Raw genomic sequence first — 17,595 nt, 5'->3', positions numbered from 1 at the left:
CCGGCCAGGCTGGCAGTGGCCCGGGGCGCCGACTTGAGGGTGCCGAAATAATAAATAATTATATTCGTATTATGTATTTAATGAAACATTGATATTTTTATAGCAAAATTATTTCCAGTAGATGAGATCCTTTATTAAGTTATTTAACACTAATAAATCAACTACCGCAATTATTAATCTCTTATACTATCTATAGGTTTGTTCCTGCAGCGAGTTTGTGATGGTTTGACAACTGTTTGAAAACTCTTCCAACCTCAACTATTGCTCATGATTAGCGATGATCATCTCTGCACGAACGCCTTTGTACTGTAAAATAATTTACTAATCTCGTACATTGAAGATGTAATTAAATGTCACGTATAATTTAATGACAAAATATAGATAAGCATAGAAAAATAAAATATGAATGTAAAACGTACGTGTGTGTCATTCCAGTGGATAAAAGTAAACTACACTATCTTAATGCACATGCGTCACTGTGGTTTGAGATTGGTTTGCACTTGATCCGCAAAATTTTTCTGATCGTCAGGAAATGGTTTGATGATGGTTTGATTTGCTGCAGGAACGCCTGACTTTAATCAGCAAGTAGTCAGAGTTTGAAGTTATCGCTGCACGAACAGTAAAGTCGATGTGCGCATGCTAGGGTTACCATCCGTCTGGCAAAAAGAGAACATGTCCTCTTTTTTAATCATTTGATCTTGTCTGACAGGCATTTAAAAAAAATTGAAATGTCCGGCATTTTGCACTTCAACTAGAATTAATATAAATATTGAATAATGTGCAATATTATGCATAGAATATATAAATAAATGGAAAAACCTATGAAATAATTTAACTGCTTTCAATGGCTGAAGGTGGAGCGCATAACAAAACATAAAATATGATGACCTATTGACATGCATCGAATTCTTATACTCTAAAAATGTCACTATTCATGATTCTAAGTCATTTTATCAATTATTCTGCAATGTACAAAGATATGCCAATGAAGTTAATTTTGGCTAAGATTTAAGTAAGTTAAGTCACAATGGAAGTGCTGAGAGAGTATTTTACCTAATATCTGCTCAATGGACAAAAGAACGAAATCGCATGCCAATGGAGGCAGTCAGAGGTATCATCTTGGTGAAATATAGTTTCAAGGACATGTCCTGTGAACAGTTCCATAGTTATTTGTTACAAAATATAAGTTTGTCTCTTTAGGCTCTTGTGCACAAAGTGGGCTCCACCGAAAAGTAGGGTACAGATGTAATACTGATCCAGCAACTAGTGAGGAAACTGGCCTTTTTATCTTTAATTTTGTACATACCAATTTTTAAAAAGTCCTCCTTTTTTCAGCAATGTCCTTTTATTTTAGAGTCCATGTCCTCCTATACAATTTCTTCTCATGGTAAACCTACCGCTTGCTCAGGACGGTTGGAAATATTGGAAATTGCAGCAGGATTGCAGGAACAAACCACCCTATCTTTGCCGTTGCTTCTTTTGAATTTAATGTTTCTGCATTGTTCAGATCAAACTTATGTCGCGTCACGTGAATGTCCAACAATGAATTATATCTTGTTACTCCGGAAGATTATCGTGACTCTGGTTATGTCCCACAGCTATTACAACAGCCAAAGAAACAGCAGGGACAAACTTCAGGACATGGTCACCTTCGTTCCCTTCTTCCCCAAAAATTTCAATCTTGTGGACACAAAATAAATTATTAGCACTGTAAAGTGCCTTTTCGTAAGGGTGATTGAAGCGTATTCGATAAAGACAGTCAAATCTGCTGTTTTTAGTATTTTAAGATAATTGTTGGCATTTAGATCTACTATGTAACTGTATATTGAAATTTGTTCAATAGAAACACTTGACATTGATCCTGTATTTCATAAAGCATCACCCAGAAAAAGAGGCAGATTCTTTACGAAGCCAAAGATAAGCCCCTCTTGATTTTGAAATGAACTTCAAAACCACAGTACTTTATCCATTAATTGACCCAGCATTGTCCTGCATGCAACAAAGATTCAAGCAGCTGGGTACACAGAGAGACGTTTGGAAATTCCTGTACAACATACGGAAATTACCAGATCCTCAGTCTCTGAAATCCAAATGCCTTAACCTCTGAGAAATTCTCCTGGTTCAGACTTCAGGAGAAAGTGACGTCAAAGGCGTGGAGCTCTACAATGAAATAATACATTTGAAGATGTGGATTCCAAACTGGCGTAAGTCCATATACAAGTTATGAGAAAAATTACAAAAATTAATAAAATTAATTTGATCTTCTTAGATACGTTTGAAAAAACATATGCAGACACTAATAGTAGTAGTAGTAGTAGTATTGAGTGACTAGGGGTGGGTTAGGGATGACCCTTAGCATATTTGCTTGACAGTGGCCTATTGTGTACTCCGAATTATGGGATGAATGAGATTGAGGTGTACCAGCCCACTGACCGCATGAGACCCCTCATCCAATGGGCCCTCTAACCTCTCTTTCAGTTTGTACCGCCAAGGTGACCAAGCAGCACAGGATCCATTCCAACAGCCCTCCTAAGGATGCAGACACTAAGTCAAGACTTAAGAGAGTCTGTTAAATATACTACACAATTATACCGGGTGTTTCATACCACCCATATCAGCCTTTTTTCTCGAAAACTATATGATATTGGTTGTTCATAAAAACAAAATTGATGACCAAAACCTATGTAAAGAATCGATTGGTGGTAGTATCATTTCCCGTAACAAACCGGAAGGAGGGGTACCTGTGGTCAACTTCGAAATTTCAAATGAGAACATGGGCCATTGAAGATACCATTGGAAACTACTTCTAAAAAGAAACAACTTTTACTGAAACTTTTTTTATAACGTTTATTGTTTACTCACAAAGCAACAAGAACCGTATCTTCTGAGAAATGCTGTTTGTTGTTTATGTACGTACATTCTTCATAGTAAGTGTTCAAAATGTCCGCCACCCTGTGCTAAACAATGTACTGATCTCCTAACATCCGTGACTGCACTTCAGCACAGCTGAGAGACCCGCAGGCTTCTTTGTTTCATTTCTTCTTTAGTTGGACGCACATGATAGACCATGTCTGTAATTCTCCGCCACAAGGATTGCCCGTGACTCAGGATTGCACCATAACACAGTGTTTAGAATTCTCAAAGACAACAAATTTCATTCATACCACATTCATCTCCATCAGGAACTTGGGGGACATGACTTCCAGACTCCTGTTGATTTCTGCAACTGGTTTCTAAACACTGACCGTGATTTCGAGCTCAGAATTCTGTGGACTGATGAGGTAATTTTCAAAAGTAATGGTCAGGTAAATCTCTACAATGCCCGCTATTGCTCTCCGGTTGATCCACACTGGCTACGTGAAGTAAATTACCAGCATGTGTAGAGCCTCAACACATGGTGTGGCCTCCTCGGACACCGAGTCATAGGACCATATGTCTTTGAGGGGAACTTGAATGGTAGAACACATGCTTCCTCCGAAATATTTTGCACCAGTTGCTTCACGATGTTCTCCTTGTGCTTCGGTTAATGCTGTGGCTTCAACAGAGTGGCTGTATGGCTCACTTTTCACGTAGGGCTTGGCGAGTTATTATCTGCTTATTTCCCCTACGGTGGAATGGACGAGGAGGATCAGTAGCTTGGCCGGCCTGACCTCCTGATTTCGCTCCAAATGACTTCTTCTTGTGGAAGAGAATTAAATACATGTTCTACCAGGTGCGTTAAACTAGAGAACACATAAAACAAAGAATTAGAGAAGCCTGCGGGTCTCTCAGCTGTGCTGAAGTGCAATCACGGATGTTAGGAGATCAGGACATTGCTTAGCACAGGGTGGCGGACATTTTGAACACTTACTATGAAGAATGTACGTACATAAACAACATACAGCATTTCTCAGAAGATACCGTTCTTGTTGCTTTGTGAGTAAACAATAAACGTTATAAAAAAAAGTTTCAGTAAAAGTTGTTTCTTTTTAGAAGTAGTTTCCAATGGTATCTTCAATGACCCATGTTCTCATTTGAAATTTCGAAGTTGACCACAGTTAACCCTACTTCCGGTTTGTTACGGGAAATGGTACTACCACTAATCAATTCTTCACATAGGTTTTGGCTAGCAAATTTTTTTTATGATCAACGAGTATCATATAGTTTTCGAGAAAAAAGGCTGATAAGGGTGTCTGCAACACTTGGTATATAGACTTGAAAAGGATAAATTAAAACGTGAAAAAAGCAAGTTAAAATCTTAAAAAAGGATTTAGGACACTTTGGAATCCACCTCTTCATTTATAGGCATTAGTCGGATTCATCGCTAATTTTATTTTCAAACTCGACATGTTGGACTGTTTCCTCAACATGTGGATATGTCTTAGGATTTTGTTGACTATACCTATCTCAGTGGCAAGTGGAGAGCATAGCTTCAGTACCTAAGTTAAACATATTTGCACTCTACAATGAGCCAGGACCGTTTGTCAACTTTAACTAGCATCTCTATTGAGAATGAATTTGTCAAGAAATTGGATCTCTCTCAAATGATCAATACTTCCACAGAACGTTTGTGTGAGGATATAAAGTAGTTCAATTTCTTGTAGTGTGGCGAAAGTAATAATTATGTTAAGTGACTTACCACACTTGAAGACTCCATCCATGATGAAAGTTAATGTTAACATTCAGTCCATCACACATACTAAAACACTTATTAACTTTTAATTCACACTAAAATGTTAAAAGTTTTCTTTTTAAGAAGATACTTTCGCCACACTACAAAAAATTGAATAAATATTAGGGTTAAGAGACCCAAAAACATTGAAAAACAATGAGGGTGCGGGGGTGCCAGTATCATAAGTGGTCCTGTGTAAAAAATTCGTTTGGGCTGGGCCTCATCACATTCATGATCCGGAGTTGCGCCTGGAAGTGGGATCGATTCCCTTTTGGGCTGATTATCAGGTTGGTATTATTTCCGAGGTTTTCTCCAACTGTGAGACGCCATATATCACATCATATACCTCATCACCAGGGTTGCAGGATTGAGTGATTTATCGCTATTTAGCCTACATAAGAGGGGTAATCGGCGAGTACCGTAATAAAATTGTCAAATCACCGGGTCGCCCATAAGTAGGCCGACCATATGTACCATTTTGAACAGGACATTCCCACTATTTTCCCGTGTTCCGGCCATCCTGTCATTTTAGTTAAAATTTCACTTTTGTCCCATTTTTTATAAAAACTTTTAAAATTAAATTAAGCTTAGACTGAAATATTATTCAATCATAACCTAAATGAAACAAGTCTCTATATGCACTCCAAGCAAAGGAATTTTTCAATAATTAAATATTTTACCTCTCCCTAGCATCTACATTCTAGAAACAGTTTGCTTCATTCATAAAAATCTTAACTATTTTAAAAGGAACTCTGAAATTCGTGACCATAACACTAGAGCTGCCAACAACTTGCATGTAAATGTCATACTATTAACAGTACTTCTCATACGTAGGCATCTTATTATATAACAATATACTACCTGGAGATATTAAACATTTAAATTATGAATGTTTCAAAACCAGAGTAAAAAGTATTTTGCTTCAGTCCATGCCTTTCAAAATTACTATTTTTTACATTAAAACCATAAAGGAATACCGACCTTCGTTTCTGTTGCACAAAATTTTTCCCGTAATGGTTCAGTGAACTTGTAAACATTTTATATGCTTTAAGTACTTTTTGTCCCTTGCGACAGCTCACAAATGGTGAGAATATTTCTAAATTTCAAATTTTTTAATAAATATAAACATGAAGTCTCTTGGCTCTTAAAGAATCAATTGCTTCTTAAGAAATCACCTCAGATAATAACTTTGTTTCATGTAATCTCATTATGTATTATTTAATCTGTGTTAGTTATTCTATTTATTTTAATGTCTTTGTAAACTGAAAATGTATTATGCATCTCGCTATTTATTGTATCTTTTGGTAGTTTTACTATTTATTTGAAGAACTTACAGTAAATGATCAAGATATAATCAAGATGTATAACTTAAAAGTATGTCAAAATGAATTTCATATTAGAAATCTTATTTGTGTGTGTGTGTGTGTGTGTGCGCATGCGTGCCTAATGACGAACCTATAATCTGTAATAGATTGTACATGATATAAATAAATACAATGCAATATTGTTTTATCTGACTGATTGGTGCACATTTTTTAATGAATAAAAAACGCCTAGATTTTCAGAATTTTTGTAATGTAGTAGAATTTATTCTGTCTCTGCTAGGAAATACAGCATCCGTATTTTTATATTACGAATAATTTATGGTCGAAGGAGAAATTTTAAGCGTTGAAGCAATGAGAGCTATGCTAACTGTAAGACAAAATTGTTACACTGAGTGTGATAGGTTTTATGACAAGACACTGAAAGACCGAAGATAAATCACTTGAAAAATATTGATGGTATGATCATGGTGAATGCAGCCCCCTCCCTCTACAACATGCTAACTTTCTTGTGTTTGTTTTGTCAAGATTAATTATGTGACTTCAGTTTAAAATAATGAATCCTACAATATATTTAATTGTAAAATATGGATGAAATGGTATTTTATCAATATTTATATTTAATGCAATTGGATTATTTAATTCGTTTGATGTAGAAACATTTTATCAGACAAAACATTTTAAGGGACACTTCATAAAAAAATTACAACCTTTTTCCTAATAATTTTTTCAACCAAATTTTGAGAGCACGTTTGCTATGTAATGGACTAACATAATATTTAAACTCCTAAATGTTTTTGGCTTTTGATTTTAATTTTTTTTAGAAATCTTTTCAAACTCAAATTTTTAGTAGAATATTTCAATTTTAAGTTTTTTTTTTTTACAATACATAGAGAAAAATTTGTATGCATACATCTGATGAAATATCTCATTTATTCACTTTCATTTTTTTTTAATTTCAAAAATGTTATTTTTTCTACAATTCATGAAAAAAAAATAATAAACTAGCAAATACTTGCAGTAAAAGTTTCATCCAGATTCTTTAATATTTGGCATAAAAAAGTTAGTGCTGAATCAAGAAAAATAAACTTACGGAAAAATGGATTTGAAATAAAAATTAATATTTATGGGACACACACCCAAGAGGGCTCCTCTTGCACATACTGTACCGGTACCTATTAAAATTTTCCTCTGCTACATTCATCTAGTAACTTCAGAGAGCCAACTTTAAAACAAAATGCTCCTAGATTCGTAATCAGAAATTTGTAAAAATAAATCTTTGATGAAAAAATAATTTTGACAGTCTTTAAATGTCACGCCCCCTTACAGACTTAATTTTAAAAAATGAAACATATTTGTAAACAGAATTTTACTAAATCCATTTGGGGTATGAAAATGTATATTTAGAAGAAGTGAACTAGCCAATAAAAAATTTTTGGAAAATTTTCATGATTTTCAGTGAAGTCTCCCCTTAATTACTTTTTTTAAAGAATATATATATATATATAACTCTCGTCACTTCCCCGTTCCGTTTTTGTCTCAAGAAATTATGGTCAGCCTACCTCAAAATTCGAAAAGGCGAAAATTAGACTACATGTGATTTCCTTTTACACATTCATACGTTTTCAGACCATTTTTTAAACCCTAAGTCATTGTTGCTCGTTGTTGACAGTATGCAACATAGGCTACTTCGAATTCTCTTCATCTCTGTATTCTATGACCACCGCCTGCTTGAACGCATCCTATGTCTGTTTATACTGCCTGTTCATAAGAACATTCTAATAATGCTTTTGCTGAAATGGTAGGTGGCAGTACCAAATGTACTATGTTCATCCGTATATCTGCTCCAAACTATGAAAAGAAAAAAAAAACCTTTGTTCTATCTATTTTGTGCCAGTACACAGTGGGCCAGACTGAGTAAAGAATGAGACAAAACTGAAAAAATGGACTTTTTTACAATACTTCTGACAGTGTATACTCATAGTAGGGATGTTGGTAGCACTAAACTCATGATGCATGATAACATGTTTTAATAACTGTGGCTACATCCTTGAAAGGAAGCTATTGTAACCAGGCCAGTCAGTCGTAGCCCGTGCGCTTGAGTCAGTGGTGTGTGTTACGTGGTCACATTCATGAACAAAGAAATAACAATGGCTGGGAATGTTATATTAGGAATATATAATTTTTAATTGGTTTAAATAGAGTGTGAATATTTGTGACAACTCGGAGGGATGCAATTTAAGCTAATATATTTTAGTTTTCAATATTTAAAAAGAGTTATAAAGTGCATGTCACTCTAAGTTACGAAAACTTTTGTGTCGATGGTTTAAACAGACCCTATAGATTCTAGAAAAGTCGTATTCAGGTGCAGCTACTTGCACTTTTCTGTTTAATGTGCGAAAATTCAGATACTGTACTTACATAGCGGTGTTATTCATCACTATTCCAGATAACCGCTGTTTTCTACATCGTGAAATCATGGAACCCTGCTACAAAATAATAATGATAAGGCAGCAGTACAAAAGTTTGTTATTTCATAATTAGGATTACGTGAAAATTTTCCACAAGATTTTCTTCAGAATTAAAAAAAAAAAAGTAGTTAATTCTGCAGTAATTTTAATAAAAGATGGCAAAATTGCCAGAAAATGAAAAATAAGTTTAAAAAATTATGGCAGTTCGTTGGGTCAAGAATTTAAGCTGCCCCCATGTAATAAATTTCATGTTGAACATGTGGCTGGATGTTCAAAGTTGTATAGTCATCCTGATCGTCAAAGAAAATTGTTCTCTGAATCATCTAGGAAGACCAAGAGGAGGAAAACTGAACATCTGAGAGAAGCTGTTGATCCTGCTGCGCTTGCTCTTGCTACTCAGATAAGTCTGAAGTCTTCTGGTAAAAGGAAGCAGCTAAACTAATGGAAAATGCTCTAAGTACACCAACCTGTGCAGCAAAAATTCTAACTGTATATAAAGAGCATAGTGGTTCCTGCAAAAATGTTGCAAAATATAGTGGTGATGACGTTTAAACCCTGATAATGGATGCGAAATTATCTAAGTATCAGTACACTTTATTGAGACTACAAGCAAAACGTGGAAATGTAGATTTATATCCAATGTACAATGAAGTTCGAGAAGCAAAGCTGCACTGCTATCCATGTGATATTACTGTAACAGAAGTGAAGTTACAGAGGCTATTAGATCATACAGCCAGCCTTACAACAATTCCATCACTTTCTTCTGAAATTGAAAATTTCGTGTTGTTTAGTAAGTGGGGTTGCGATGGCAGCACTGGACATCAATACAAACAGTTATTTAGAAAAGGACAACAGTATAGTAACAGTGACATCCTGGGTGCAATGTGAGAAGAGTGTACTGGGAAAATCCTCGACCCTCTTCAACCAAATACTGCAGGCCAGATACATCAACAGAGTTGTAATAAAGAAAAAGAAGATTGAAGATGTAGGAAAAATACTGCAGTACATTCCACAAGAGTATCTTTCCTTCTATGAAGAACGACAAACTTGGCCTACTTATGATGCCGAAGAAGGTGCAGATGATGATGATGATGATGTGTAAATGTATAAGTTAGGTACTCAAATTGTATGTTTTTCAATAAATTTTGTCAAATTGAGTTACGCTATAAAGAAAACTTACTAATTGTTCAAAATATTTCTGTTCATTTTAACCAATATTCCATTTGACGGGAAATAGGGTAACATTCCCAAACTTCAAACAATCAAATCTAAAATGTCCATTTATATATTAACAAACAAATATAAAGGCTGAGATTAAGTGTTCGCGTAGGCTTCTGCTGCTGGTGTACATGGTCTCAGGATAAACTTCGGGGCTTGTACCGCGTTGTCTTGGTGTTGGTGGCTGACGTTTCGACCGCTGTGTTGTGGTCATCTTCAGAGCTGAACGTCCTCAATATACCGGACAGCATTCAGTCCCTGGGGAACAATTACGAGGTCCGTACGATTGTCGTACATAATCCCGGCCCAGGCCATTATGGAACCCGTACCAAATTTATCACCTTCCTGGACACTTGCTGCAGACAGTCTTTCCCTTGGCCATGCCCATACCCTTAAACGAACATCACAACGTGCAAGACGATACCTGGATTCGTCCGAGAAGAGCACAGACTGCCACTGGTTCTGGTTCCAATCAGCATGGTTTTCCAACTAACATAAGTAGGATTCGGAATTTGAGGACTTAAAAGTTAGTTAGTATTGCAACATAGTACCGATACAGTTCAAGCTAAGCAAACATTCCCTCTATCCCAGGTAGAATCCTCGTTATCACTAGGTACTTTATTACGCCTGGTGAACATTGACTCCGAAATCTACTCACAATTATTTTTCGACAATAAACGTAAACAAAAGGAAGATTACAGTACCCTCTCCACAGTGGCGCGGTTTACACAAAAAACAATTCTTTTCATTTGAAATTACAAGACTCTCTTAATTCCAAAGAAGTGTAAATAAGACGTTTACCTTACATATCCTAACACACAATTAATTATTTATAGGTACTCACTGTCATTTTTAACTAAACATGAGTATTGATGCCTTATGTCGATTTGTTAAGCGTGATTTTTAACAGACCTTTTTTGGCCGTATATTCTCTTCCCTTAATATATTCCTTATCATTTGGTCCGAAATCCGGACTCCGGAAGCCATATGGAGGTCATTTAGCAGGTCTCTTGCAGTTTTTATATGCTGTCGAAGAGCAGATGTGACAATGTATCTGTCTGTCTTGGCGGGGGTTTGTTTGGCCCTGGCCAGGTCTTCTACAACACTGACCTCTCTGTGCCTGTTGCGTAACCTGGACACCACAGAAGGAGAAACATCAAAGATGTCTTATTTCAGGTAATTACTCTGAATTCAGGCCATGAATCTTTAAAATTCTCATCCATAGATGAAATTTATGTTTCAATACATTTAATATATTTACCAATTTTTACCATCACAACTTCAAAAAACAATAACCTATACAATTTATCATAAGTGTTTCCCTAATTGTTTTGAGCGGAGTAGGGAGAGATGACTTGCTATGGAGTCAAGATTACCGGTAAGTTACTAGAAAAGACGACGGCGAAGGATATAAAACTTAAACGAATGAATACCGCCCGAATTAATTATCACTAATGTACGAATTTTAAATACATATATACGTGCCAGCACGTAGGCCTACTGTCTGTAATTTACTTTACACTTCCAAATTACGCAGGTCATTTTCATGACGATATTATAGTTTGCATCAGCTATGTAATGTTAATAATAAAGGTTAATGATTATCAGAACATAGAAAATAAAGCAAGCCGAATTAGAAGACAACATGCAAAATGAAAATTACAAAATAGAAGCAAAATTCCAACCCCACTAGGCACCGGAGGGATTCGAACCCTCGATCTCCTGTTTACTAGACAGGCGCTTTAACCAACTAAGCCACGGCGCCGACGAAAATTTGCCAGGAGAGAACAAAATATATTGCAGTTATTCCCTCCGACATCAATCTAAGAATACACATTATTAACGTATCCTTATTTCGATAATTTTAAGACAAATCGTGACTTTCGAATATAGTCTAAATGAATATAATCCACTTTCGACTTTCCAAATCCTGAAGTGGTTACTGCTTTTATTAACAACCACAATTAGATGGGCGGTTAGCAAGCAAGAAGTAGGTATGTGAGATGTAATGAAGACAATACGTATTACTGAAATTGCTAGAAAGACTAAGAAGGCTTTATGAGAAATGGGAGGCTGAAATAAAAAATTCTCGCAGTCGGTAGGATTCGAACCTACGCTCCCAGAGGGAATCTGATTTCTAGTCAGACGCCTTAACCACTCGGCCACGACTGCAGTCGTTTAAGCGGCTGTGTTATACATCTTCTAAGTAAGAGTAATAGTAATTTATTCACCATAAAGATTTTTACAAATCATGGCTTTTGAATTATATTTGTTAGTACAATATTATAATCACATATTTTAATTCTCCTACAATCATACTTATGATTAATTGATGCCAATAGAGCATCACATATTACATAATATATAATTATTTGTATCCTGAAGGGAATGCAGTTTCATGATTAAGAAGTCTAGCGAGGCAGTGTCGAATTCTATTTCTGAGATGAGAGTACTATCTCGGGAATCCACTATCTCAACTGAAACATGGAATTCTCATTCTGATTCAATTTTTTTGTAGTCTCCACTCGTCGCCGACATCGACAAGAATTTGAAGTAGATAAATTTCATCTATAGGCTCACATAACATTGTATATGTAGTAATAGAAGTAATGTAGAAATTAATTACAAACATATACACTGCAGTAACAATAAAAAGTAAAAAATAGAAAGGAAAGACATTAATTATTACAAAATTGACCCCGACGTGATTTGAACACGCAACCTTCTGATCTGGAGTCAGACGCGCTACCGTTGCGCCACGAGGTCAGACGCTGATGTCTTTCTTAAAACGAATTGTCATATTACCATAACTTACGCCATTGTACTTTAAAATAGATAAATGTGAATAAAGGGATTTTTATAGTTACGTCTCTTTCCTATGAGACAAACATACGTTTAATCCTGTGAAATGGTACAATGCGAACTTTAAGGATATAGATTTGTGAAAAAGACTATGAGAAACCGAGAGTTCCTAACTTGAGAGTAGGAAAGACATGTAACTTTACTGTATGTTATGATTAATTTGTGTTCTGTGTTTTTATCGTTAATTTCCTATTGACTTTAAAAGTTTAAATACTGCTTTAGCTGATTACTTGATTGAGTTTCTTCAAATTTAAAGCAACTAATGCTCTGTCGAATCTCGTTACCACGAATTCCATATCCACAAATTAGCGTGTACGAACGTATTACAGCGTGGTGATAATAGGCAAAAATGAAAGAAATGGATGTTTATCATAGCCATAAATGGCTACGGTGTAATCGATTCCTTGAAGCGACGTCGAGGGTATCTTTTGTTTCTGAGGTTCTGGAAAAAAGAAGCATACAGTACTATGTGCCTATCTGACCTGTCATGACATTGACATAATATAACGAAATGAAAAGTAATAAGAATATCGTAAATTAAAAAGAAAAAGACAAATAAAAAGTTACGCCCAACGTGGGGCTCGAACCCACGACCCTGAGATTAAGAGTCTCATGCTCTACCGACTGAGCTAGCCGGGCTACGTAAGCGTTTCTTCTTAAATCAGAGAAACTCTTGCAATTTTCATTACTAATATGCTTCGAAACCACAAATTCACAAGCGACAGGCTCATGTGGTCAGTTATTTAGCTATTGATCAAGATAACATACAGCGTAAATACGAAACATGGGCCATACAAGACGACAGACGTCTCTTTGGAAGAGTGAATGATTACTTTTGTCTTTTTTGCCGTGCATCGGAATGGCTGCAAATGGAACTTCTGCTATCGTAATTGTCAATATTAAAAATTATGAATATAATATATAAGGAAATGAAGCTGGAAGGAGAAAAAAATAGATATGGAGATGCCGGGGATCGAACCCGGGGCCTTTCACATGCAAAGCGAACGCTCTACCACTGAGCTACATCCCCACGCCAGATTTCCTCTTTCTATACTAGTATTAGAGGGAACAAGGATTAATTAGGTAACCTCATACACTTTCATTTGCTATTTCACTACGACTAGGAAGTGTCGTAGATCTTTTACGGCACTTGTGGGGAAAGAGAACGTTAGCAAGCGAGCCTTTATGATATGGTGGTCCTCTGCACAGATGGGTCAAGCAATGGGTTGGGGGCGAGGGGGAGGAGAGGAAAGTGTGCTCAGTTGCTTAGAACAAATTGACCTGTATGCGAGATGCCGCCGATACTTTTAAAACTAAAATATATTAGGCCTACTAAAAGAGGATGAACAAGAGAGATCGTTATCAATGTATACAATATTATGAGGAAATAAGGATAGTAGTAAAAAATAAGATACAGAAAGTAGCAGAGGCAAACAAGGTCTCTAACAAAGGTGAAGAGGAATTTGTCTGAACAAAAATAACATGGAGCTGAAGGAACATCATTGAATGCATCAGGAAATAAACGGCCCATGGCAAAAGGAAAACTGCATATATTGATTAGTGATGACTTAGACAAATTCGTGATACGACGAACGATTCACGAATTCTATCTTTTGCACAAAATTTCTCCTACAATTTCGAAGTTATTACCCATTCTACGTGAAATCAACCAAAGAGGATGAGATGGAGATCATAATAATAATACATTACAATGAAAGCAGTAGTGATAGTGTAGTGTAAAAAAAAAGTTCTAACAATAACAATAAATGCAGTCTGTAACGTTTTATTAGATTTGGTGTTCGTGACTTATTGGCATTACAGGTCTATCTACACGACTTCTGAGTGTACTCCTATGCCACGGCGAGTATCAGTTGGGAGACAACATGCAAGCCTAGATCATATATACCCAGATTGCTCGGCATTATAGGATTTGAGTGTAACAACTTTTGTCAGGTTTACTATGCTGCCATCTAGTTGGTTCATAAGAAGTCACGTCATAACTGCCATTTGAATTGCATTTGCGACTGTACTGCCATCTCGTGTTCGTTTACGGCGAACATGTGGCGATCCTGGCGGTTGTTTTCTTCAAAGTGGAGCCGATTCTAACAGAGGAATGAGCAATCTAGACCTATATGTGATCTGGGATGCAAGTGACTTGCTTCTTTGCTTAACATTTAAAATTTCAGGGGTCAAAAAGATCTGCGATACCTTTATCTACATTTCACTTCTGCAAATATATTGCGCTATTCTGTATTAATGCCAATTTTAGACACGTAAAATATATCTGAAACCTAAATAAATAAGAATGTATTCCATTAAAAAATATATTTATTTATTTGTACATTTATAAAATTTGACTTGATTTGGTTAGGTTAGGTTGTTTATTCATTCAATGCCTTGATATAGGATAAATCAAAACAAATGCACAAGTAGGGTACCTTACAGGTACCTAGTAAATAAAATACATTATGTATAAAAGTTATTCTAAAATAAGTTCCCAGTTTGAAATGGCTAGGTATATTCTGCAGGTCTATTAACAGCTTGGTTTCATTATAGATAATATTAATATTATGCTTTAGTCGTTGCCTACAAGCCTCTGTATCGTCATCTGTGGGTCGTTACAGTCGTAGTTCCAACTCCGCTGGTAGTTGTCAGTCAATTACATCATTATTTACACCGAATTTACATTGGTTATATAGGGGAATTGGCACATTAATTGTAATATTGGATTAAATCAGCGGTTCCCGACCTTTTTCGACTCGCGAACCCCTTCCACAACGATCTGAGTTGGGTGAACCACTTACTTTTAAATATACATACAGCAGACATGCATAAAATTTAATTCCAAGCAAAAGGTTTAAAAATCTTAAATTAACTTAACCCTTAATGGTTGAAACCTATAATTACTCTAGTTACGGCTTAAAAGTTACGTAAGCCTAGTTGCAATAATAAATACAAGTTTGCACCTCTTCCTTGGAATTCAGTGAAAAGGTTGTGCCTGGTTTCCATGGCACAGAGTTTTGAAGTCAGGAACCACAGAAGTTAAATGAAGTCTCAAATCACTTTCAGCACAAAGTCTGTTTCTGTATTTATTTTTTAAATACACATATGAAGAAAACGACTTTTCGCATAAATATGTGGATGAAAAGGCTAGTACAGCCATTATGGCTTTATTCAGTAACACTGGGAACACTTTTAAACTCAACCAAAAACCAATTAATGACAAAGATTTATAACTTTTCTGTAACTGAAAATCAGTGGAAATTTCAAGAAGCTGCTTTTTTTCATCTATGCTTAATGTGGATTCTAAAATTGTTGACTCTTCGAAGCGTTTGCAAATCCAATTGTTATTATTGGACAGAGCAGAGAAATATTCTCTGAAGGTTTTTCCAAGTGCCTTCAAATGTTCTTGACATTTTCGGCCAAAGAAAGATGTTTTTCCAGCAGAAAGTCGTGAAGGCTATCAAAGCACTCGGTTTGATTGCTATTGAAACACGTTTCCCAAAAATTAAGTTTTTTAATGAATGATTCAATACAGTCTTGCACAATATAAATGTTTATATTTGACCCCTGGAGAGATAAGTATAAACTGTTAATTTTTTAGAAAATATCTGCCAAATAAGCTAACGTCTGAAGCCAGATTTCATCTTCCATGCACTTTGCTTGGTGAAAGGCATGGCTGGTGAGAAAAACATAAACTTCGTCATTAAGCTCATACAGTCTGGAAATAGTTCTACCTCGAGATAGCCACCTAACTTCAGTGTGAGACAATGAACACTTATAAATGCTTCCCATTTCCTCACAAAGCTTGCAAAGATGCTGGAATGTGTAGGGCGAGCCTTAATAAAATTAATTATTTCCACTGCATCATCCAGCACACATTTCAATCCATCGGGCATGTGTTTAGAAACAAGAGCCAGTCTATGAATGCAACAATGTGTCCAAGAAACGTTCAGCGCTACCGATTTCGCTTTGGCAACAAACCCAGCATAACCCTGTCATAGATTTCGCACCTTCTGAACAGCGAGTCCAGTCTATTGAATTTTCGCGAAAGTATTCGTTGGTTAACTTTCCATCAATTTCTATGAAATGTTGACTTGCGTGAAAAATGGGTTAAATCAATATCGTGGCAGGACTCGAAGAAAAGTAGTCTGTGGCAACTTTCAAAAAGAACTGTAGTGTGGAGTTCACATTTCGACATAACTTGTTCTAGTATTTCCACTAAAAATAAGCGACTCCTTCCAAATTCCGTCTCGACCATTTTTCAAGATTATCCATTCCATCATATCTTCAAGGACACGACAAAGGCATTCGCAAACGTAGGTAATATCGCGGCTAAAAGAAACTATGGTTCTGCTTTTCCAAAAACAAGGCGAATTTTGGAGTCAAGGTCAGAACCAGAACCAACATGACCAGATCCAAAACCAGTGTGTGACGAAAACCAGGTTTCTGTAGACATCCAAGCTGATAATGAGAGGCATACTGCCCGCAATTTGAACAACATAAAAATGTAAAAAATTTATTGTAACGCAATTTTCACATAAATCACACTTAAAATAATATAACTTTTTTTTTTCGATATGCATTTCGTTGCTATGGCAACTGTGTCACGCTTGTATAACAGTTGTGGTTAAGAAAGTACAATGCTTCAGGAAGACTTTTGAACTACCACAGACACTTACTGCTGACATCATAACTTCAGTTTTGAAACGCTCTTGCCAAATTCTGAGTCATCATATTCACTCTGTTTAATTTTTTTTTATTCACTTTCTATTCATATATGTTTATTTTAATTTTCTTTCTACAAAATTTATGTAAACATTTAATATTGCAAAATTCATGTAGGAGAGTATACTGAGTCCTTCTGGGCTACCTCCAATGGGAGGCAGTTATTACCTTACCTGCTATACAGTCACGAAGCTCAATACGTAGGGAATATGCATCGACAATATCCATTGGGTGCTCTTTCTCTTTATTATTAATATGCATCCATAGATAGTTGCTAACCACTAGGATCGCTACTATTACCTTATCACATACAGTCCGATTATTTAGTCCTGACAGTTGCCAA

General features: G+C 35.9%; 5 non-coding genes across 5 annotated transcripts; all 5 read right to left on the bottom strand.

Annotated features, from left to right (window-relative positions):
• Positions 1-11,353: 11,353 nt before the first annotated feature.
• Positions 11,354-11,427, bottom strand: TRNAT-AGU (transfer RNA threonine (anticodon AGU)). Its single transcript has one exon. It is a non-coding gene; the product is annotated as a tRNA-Thr (tRNA).
• A 325-nt stretch (positions 11,428-11,752) lies between these two features.
• Positions 11,753-11,834, bottom strand: TRNAS-AGA (transfer RNA serine (anticodon AGA)). Its single transcript has one exon. It is a non-coding gene; the product is annotated as a tRNA-Ser (tRNA).
• Positions 11,835-12,356: 522 nt separating this feature from the next.
• On the bottom strand, positions 12,357-12,428 carry TRNAW-CCA (transfer RNA tryptophan (anticodon CCA)). Its single transcript has one exon. It is a non-coding gene; the product is annotated as a tRNA-Trp (tRNA).
• Positions 12,429-13,090: 662 nt separating this feature from the next.
• TRNAK-CUU (transfer RNA lysine (anticodon CUU)) lies at positions 13,091-13,163 on the bottom strand. The gene has a single exon. It is a non-coding gene; the product is annotated as a tRNA-Lys (tRNA).
• A 319-nt stretch (positions 13,164-13,482) lies between these two features.
• TRNAA-UGC (transfer RNA alanine (anticodon UGC)) lies at positions 13,483-13,554 on the bottom strand. The gene has a single exon. It is a non-coding gene; the product is annotated as a tRNA-Ala (tRNA).
• Between the last annotated feature and the right edge of the window lie 4,041 nt (positions 13,555-17,595).

Source organism: Periplaneta americana, chromosome 4 (assembly GCF_040183065.1).
Source record: "Periplaneta americana isolate PAMFEO1 chromosome 4, P.americana_PAMFEO1_priV1, whole genome shotgun sequence".
Taxonomy (NCBI): Eukaryota; Metazoa; Arthropoda; class Insecta; order Blattodea; family Blattidae; genus Periplaneta; species Periplaneta americana.
Note: the sequence above shows the minus strand (reverse complement) of the source record. Positions and strands in the feature narration are given on the sequence as shown.